This window comes from Nanorana parkeri, unplaced genomic scaffold, assembly GCF_000935625.1.
Source record: "Nanorana parkeri isolate BGI_ZX_2015 unplaced genomic scaffold, ASM93562v1 scaffold2412, whole genome shotgun sequence".
Lineage (NCBI taxonomy): Eukaryota > Metazoa > Chordata > Amphibia > Anura > Dicroglossidae > Nanorana > Nanorana parkeri.
In genome coordinates, this window is record NW_017308680.1 from 20784 (window position 1) to 28479 (window position 7696).

General features: G+C 39.5%; 1 long non-coding RNA gene across 2 annotated transcripts in view; it reads right to left on the bottom strand.

Annotated features, from left to right (window-relative positions):
- Positions 1-1647: 1647 nt before the first annotated feature.
- The window catches only part of LOC108801629, a 35105-nt gene continuing 29056 nt past the window's right edge, over positions 1648-7696 (bottom strand). For both annotated transcript variants that reach the window (XR_001942159.1, XR_001942160.1), the window contains exon 3: positions 1648-1889. This is a non-coding gene — a long non-coding RNA (uncharacterized LOC108801629). The remainder of the gene's footprint in view (positions 1890-7696) is intronic.

Below are 7696 nucleotides of genomic sequence, written 5' to 3' on the forward strand. Positions count from 1 at the left end.
AAAGCATAATTTAAGATTTGGGCATTTAAGGTCAGCTCTAGTCAAACATTTTAGTGTAAGGTAAGGGTAAAAACCTCCTTTTTTTGCCCTCTCATCCTGTCCCAGAGACTGTTTTTAATAGACTAGAAGAAAGGCGAGTCAGGCTTGTATTATTCTGATGTGGCTACTAGTGCTGCACAAATTCTAGGCGCACAGTAATAGGTCCACATTTTTAGGTTGTATATATTTTCTAAGTACAAGGTAATGGGACCCCATTTTTAGATGTTTTCTAAGTACATGGTGGAATGTGGTTTATGGATGTAAAAAACATTGTTAAAGATTTTAAATTGAATTTCTTGTGTTCTTAAAAGTAGGACACCAGCCATATTCTTTCTGGTTTTGGGGGAAAGGTTAGAATCAGTCAAGTTTGTATTGCTGTCCCTACTGGGGAGAGCCTTATTCCCAGTCAGTAGGGAAGAAAGCAAGGGGGTAATCCAAAATGTAGCATTTGTCCCTGGAACAAGGGCAAGAGAGAATCTTGCAGTGCTAATACCCATCCTGGTTGGAACAGTCAAAGGTAAAAATTTCTCCTCACTTCAAATTGTGCATCTTGGGACAGAAAGCAGGGAGAAACCTTGTTGGGATGACAGCAATTAAACAAAAACCTAATGCTTTTTAGTCCTTCACCACTTTATTCAATGTTCGAAAAAGGTATGGCCAAGTTTTAATTAATGATTTTGCAAAGTTTACTTCTCACTACATTTGTCAAAACTCAGAAAACAAATGTATATAACAAAACCATAAATTATCTCAGGTGTATTTCTCAAGTCTGGAAAGCAAACCGGTCCAATACTAGGTGATATAACAGGATTTCTGCATAGAGGGTACTGTTCTTTCCTTGCACTCCCTGCTGTCAGTCCTGAGCAATACACGCCCCTGCTTTTTCCCACAATACAGTGCTCAATGCCCGAGTGGGTAGTCACCAGGTCCGAATGTTGTCATGTGGCTGCAAGTGAGGGCAAATGTAGCTCTATGTAACTTTGCACTTTCAGGAAGTTAAAAAAACACACAAGGTCTTGGCAGAAGTGGAATGAAGGAAGCCAAATACAGGATGCTTCTATTGTGCCTTAAATGCAGTGAACCAGTTACTTTACCTGATACGGACAAAGTAAATTCATTTTAAAACATTAGAAATATTGTGCTGCTCTCCAATACTAATGATTCTTTGTGAATGAATAAAATTTGTGAATAAAGTGCTACATGCAGTTCTGTGATCTGTGCACCTAAATCCTGAATTTCAATATATACATTATATTGAAATTCAGGATTTAGGTGCACAGATCACAGAACTGCATGTAGCACTTTATTCAAACTTTTGTTCACATTAGAAGTTATTATTCAGTCATTAGAAGTGTTTTAATACTAGAGCAGCACACACTGATATTTGTAATACTATTAATTATGACACTAGTGCTGGCTAGGTATCAGGTTAGGCATCAGTGCAGAAATAAACCAACTTGAAATTCATTTTAAAACATTACTCACTATAGGCTGTATCTCTAACACATACAAGGATACATAAACCAAACTATAACTAAAGGGATTTAAATATGACCAAATTTGTAGAAGGGAACATCCCAAAAAGGTAATATGTAAAAATAATTCATACCTGTTATTTTATCCCGCACGAGCTTACAGGATTCAATCTCACCAATACTTCCAAATAAGCTCTTCAATTCCTCCTGGGTCATGTTCTGAGGAAGGTAGTTTACTATTAAATTAGTCTTGCTGTCCTCTGTATTGCTGGAGTCCACAGGTGATGTGCAGCTGTTTATGGAGTTTGGACAATTGCCTGTGTTATTGCATGTGGGACCATTGGACAACTGTGTTTCCATGGCAGCTATTACCTGCTAACGAGAGAGGAGGGGAAGGGGTAAGAGAAGTATATTTCAGAACAAGTGTTTATTGTGAAAGATAAAATGTCTACAGATTTTGCTAGGCTCTATTACTTCACCTATTCCAGATGACACAGCACATAACAAATAGAATATATATCATCTACTAATGTTGAATTTCTATTTCTGAATTAAAAACAAAAGCATCACTTTAAAAGTAAATTGACATTAGCTGCTGTTAGCTGATTGTATTAGCACCAACGTTTATACGTTTTGACTGAAATTGGAAGTGTGTAAATATTTTTTGCCATGATCATTGCAAATTCTCTCATTTTATAATAAAAATATCCATAACAGAAATAATTGCATATAGCTATATAATTTATTTACAGCTATCCAACTGACATAGTAAACGACATTAGGCAAATCCTCATTTAACGTTTTCCATTAGTATTTTCAGGGTTTGTGTTCTGTAAGGAGAGTTCGCCTATACTTTTTGACTAACAGGTCTCCTTACTAAGCTTAAAGTGTATTTATAGCCATGACCATGTTAAGTCCATTGTCAGGTAGTATTTTGCTGCCCAAGTCGTCTTGGGAGATTTCCCATCATTTCCTGTACAAGAGACACAGCAGAAGTAAAATGTAAGAGGACAACTTTCCAATGTGAGGGGATATCCCCAGTTGTTGTGGCTTTACATAGACTAAAGCTGGCTATTCACATATTTTCTTAGTTCAACCTGCAGATGGATGAAAATATAAACAGATTGCTCCATCAAATCGAGCGTGGATGGGGTAAATCCCGTTTTTATTGTAATCGGACAGGGGCTGGCAGCCGCTAAAAATAGTTATTCAAATTGTTGAAGCAGGACTAGTCAAATCCCATGTAGGCAAAAGCCTTGAGGAAGAAGCAAGCACCAACAACTCTCTCCCATTGGCCAAGGTTCTCAGCTCAAAATCAGCACAAAGTAAAGAATGATCAGAATTATACTTTCCTAGTCAGAAATGTACAATGGGTCTTAACCACTTGCTGACCTACAAGCGTAAAAGGGACCCATTTTATGCTGTTGCAGAGCAGGAGGAGAGCAAGCAAAAAAAATCTTCTACATGCCATCTTCTGAAATGAGCGTGGAATTTGAAGATCTATGCAGCAAACAAGGTAATGACTATTTACTAGAATTGAACGATGGTGATCACATGATATTTTGTTTCTTTTGCTATAAAGTGACTCTAATGTTAAAGATCTGCCATCTGAAAGCAAAACAGAAGGACAAAATCCTTGCAGATAGCAGAACTGAGTACCTGTCATTTTCTGCCCAGTACAAGTTATATAGCATTTAGGTTTTTTCTTCTAACTGTGGCTCTTGACGAAGATTGACCCTCACTTCCTACCCTGGAGCAATGCCACCAGTACAAGTAGTAAAGGAAAAATGGCAATAAATGCAACCCCATGAGTAGGGTGTGGGGAGGCGAAAAAACTAACTTTTCTATTCCAAGTCTCTAAAGCAGATTTCCCCTCACTTTCTGCTATAGTGACAATGTCACTAGGACAGGTAGTGAAAGGCGTTTTCTCCAGTGAGCAAAAAAAAAAATTGACATGGCTTCTGTTGACGACTCTGTACAAAATAAAGTTTTTGCTAGAGATATACTTTAAAACAGGTAGTGTATTATCAAGGACTACAATCCTGGCAAAAGACAGGTCTCAATATTCTGTATAGGGCTGCAACAACTAATCGACTATCGATTATAATCGATTATTGAAAAAGTTGTCAACTTTTTCAATCATCGATTAATCGGCTTCCGATTGGTTGGCCCTGTTCACGGCTCCACACACGCTGCGCGCCGCACCTCCTCCCCACCTCACGTTCGCCGCTGCCAGACCCGCCCGCAAAATTTTACACTTTTCATTTCACTATATTGCACACCACACTTTTGTTTTCTTTTATACTTCCACCGCTCCAAGCTTGCTCCTGTGATGGACTACAATCTCAATACAAACTAGTAGTCCCATCACTGGAGCCATTTTTTAAAATGTATTTTATTTTTTAACCGATTAATCGAACTTAATAATCGGCTAACTAATCGATTTTGAAAATAATCGTTAGCTGCAGCTCTAATTCTGTAGATTACCCATTTATGGGCATCGCACATTTGGTTACTGTCCCCAAATAAGCTTTACTACTTTAATGAATTCTGACATGAATTAGAATGTTCTGTAATATCCATCCTGCAAATAATCTTTAGCCAAGGGAAAAATATTTCCCTGTACCTTCCAGAATGTAAAATAAAATCGTACCATAAACAGTGATGTAGAAGAGGTCAGAATTATGTTCTAAAATTGACATCAATAGAAATGATGTCAAAATGCTGGTACTGCTTGCAATTTATTGTATAGACCCTGCATTTCACTGCATTTGATGCATGCCCTGTAAAATCCCAATTTTGCTTTTGTTTAAAAATTTACATATTTAGGTATTTTTCATCCTTTGGGGGTATAACCTGCAATGCATTTCAACATGCCGTTTCTGTATGCAATTTACAGGACTAAGACTTCCTCATCCTTGTTTTATAGAATACTGCATTCAATACAATGCAAATATAAGGTGTTTTACATGGAGCAGGATTCATCCCTGCAAAAGGCTACCAGTAAAACTGCAGCTTATCCCACAAGCATGCAAAATGTATATAAAACATGCCAAATAAAATTTGTTCCATGGTAAGCAAGTCTCCCTGTGGTTTATTGATGCCTCAATATACAGGAAAGTAATATAGGCAATGTGTATCAATGTGAAGTGCATGATGCCTGAATGCACCTATAAATGCATCCAGGCCAATCTTTGGGCATTGTGTCTCACCAGTCAGTCAAAAGTGTCACCAGTCAGCATGACCGGACTATAGCCTTGCAATTTAAGTTGACATTTTTGGGGGACAGATAGAGCTTTCTTTGGAGGCATATAATCACCAAGGATTTTTTATTTTTTACTATTTAATGAAAAAGTACCGTAAATTTCGGAACAAACTTTTTTCCCCCCTATGTTATGTTAAAAGAACATTTATTCTTACCCATATTTTTGGTAAAATATAAAAAAGTTGGGGTCACGTCGGATAAATTGACACCAAACATGTCAAGCTTTAACATTGCGTGCGCCCCCAAAATCTGAAAAAAAACGACCACACAAAAAATTGGCCATAGGCGACGCTTTAAACGCTTTTACTGCTCATCAGTTTAGTGTTATCAGTGATGAATGGCCCTATATGTATTGCTTGCACGCCGACGTTCACGGTGATATGTAACATGTGCGGCACAATAGGCCGAATTGTCCTGTATTTTGGGGGCGGGGGTCTTAAAAAAATTAGTGTTTTATTTGTTTTAATGCTTCAATTTTTTTTAAACTATTTTTTTTACACTTAACTTTATTGCTATCACATGGGTGGCTAAGAAGTCCCCTATGTGATAGCCAATTTATATGACAGGTCCTCTTCTTTTAAACCATCAGGGGTCTCCAAGACCCCTAATGTCACCTAGGGACCCCCAGAGAAGCTAATGAAGCACAGATCTGCTTCACCAGCTTCTGAAGCTGGAGAGTGACAGCAGAATGCAGATGTGATGTAATATACATCACTTCCTTTATTCGGGGATCAGAGAGGAGAGCAGAGGGAGATCGTAATCAGAGGGATCCCTTTGATCTCCTCTAACAGAGCAGCCGTGCCGGTCCCAGCGGGTCTTGGGACCAGCATTGGAAGTGACAGCAGCTGCTAATACAAGCAAGCGTGAATGTAAAGCTCCCATACCGGCCGTTTAATTACAACGGCCGGCAAGCTACTCGTCCGGCTCTGGCGTCCTCTCCTCACAGACGAGAGAACAAGCGGATTTTCCAAGCCCTTTGCATATGTATCTTGGGAGATGAGGCTACCTCCTCCTGCGATTTCTCCGGCCCTGGGTTTGGGTAAAAATGCACACAGTATATTTTTGGGAGGAGATCTTGAATATACAGAACACATACATGTTGGGAAAGTTTTACAGAGCATCATTTTGTCAAACATATAGTCCCTTCTGCTTTATTAGCAATGTTTTGGCTTGGATAGTAAAATAATTAAATCCATGCTGCTGCAATTTATATGCTACCAAGAATAACCCCACAATTCAAGCAAACTAAATATGCTTTTATTTTCATTACGCAAAGTGGACCTTGAGAAAGGTTTTTCCCCCCAATTTTGTTCAATAAAGCCGAACAGAAAATGCAAGAAGTGAATTGCTAGGCCTTACATGCACAAAAGTAAAATTAAATACTATACCCAAACTGCCCTTAAATTCTTTACAATAAAAAGGATAGAGAGATGCTAACCATTTCTTATCCAATGTATAAAACTACTAATCTTCATTGAGAACAGTAAAAATCAGTCTCTTTAAACATGGTGGCTTAATGTGCTGCTACACAGCAAGGAAAAAAATCAAAATCCTGATTCTTAAAGAGCACATGTGCCCAGACTATGGACGGTATTTTATTTGCATATAGTCTTTACAAACATCAGGGGTGCAGGATTCCTACCACGACGTTGGGACATGCAGTTCCGAAACCAGGGCAGGTGCTTTTTTTTCTACATTTAGCCCTGGTGCGGACAAGCAGGGCTAAACATAGAGCCGGAGCTCATTTTGCACAAGTGATCTGGGCGGCTTACTTGTAGCAGCCTACTTGTCTCTCCCCACCTCCCCCCGCTGTGGTTTTCGGGGTTCCCCCTCAGAGACCCGGGACCATGGCAATGATTCCATGGGATGGATGAAGAGCGGGGAGCAGAGCAGTTAACGTCCGTTCTCCGATCTGCTTTGTGTGATCAGTAACACAGGAGCGCTGTACTCATCACTTCCTGCCTCAGCTGTTGCAACCCAGGCTGCACAGAAGATCAAGTACAATGCTGTGCTTGATCTTCTGTATTGGAAGGCAGGCTCCAAAAAGACAACTTGTCACCTCCAAACGCCATCACACAGGTGCTCATTAGCCCCTGTGTGATGGCAATAAAGTTGAGCGAAAAAAAATTTAAAATGAAAAACGTGTCTGAAGGTTCTCATTCATCCAGGTCATGGTATATCTGTAAAAAATAAGTCAAGACAACTGGACTTGCTGTATTTTTCTTGAAGTCTTTTCACTGGTCATCCATCCAGCTTTATCCATTCAGAATTAAGAAAGCTGGTCAGATGTCCAGTGAAACGTCCAAGAAAAATACAGCAAGTCCAGTTGCCCTGACTTATTTTTAACAGATAAAAATTAAAGTGATAAAGTAAAAGAAAAATTTGATAAAAACATTAAATAAAAAGTTTTTAAAATATTAAAACCCACAGTGTCACTGTGTGCCATATTGTGGTAGCCGGGCAGTAGCACTCTCTAAGGCCCCGTTCACATTGAGCGGTTCGCAAATCGCGCATTTGTCGCGATATTGCGCAAATGCTTGCATTGAGCAAGCTTGAATCGCGGCTAAATCCGCTCCAAAAAGGGTCCTGCTGTAGCGACACACGACCCCCGACAGCAGGACCCTTTGCCCCATTGATAAGCATTGGAGAGCGATATCGCACGGTAAATTGCCGCGATATCGCGGGATTACCGCGCGATCCTGCTGTCCAGCACAGCCTTGGGCTATGTATTTTGAATTTCGCTCACAATTTGTGAGCACTCATTGGTCAATGCTTAGCACAGTTAAATACAATTTTGGTTAAAACTATTTTTTGTGCCGGGACAAGTAGATTGTCCTAAGGGACAAGTAGATTGTCCTAAGGGACAAGTAGATTGTCCTAAGGGACAAGTAGATTGTCCTAAGGGACAAGTAGATTG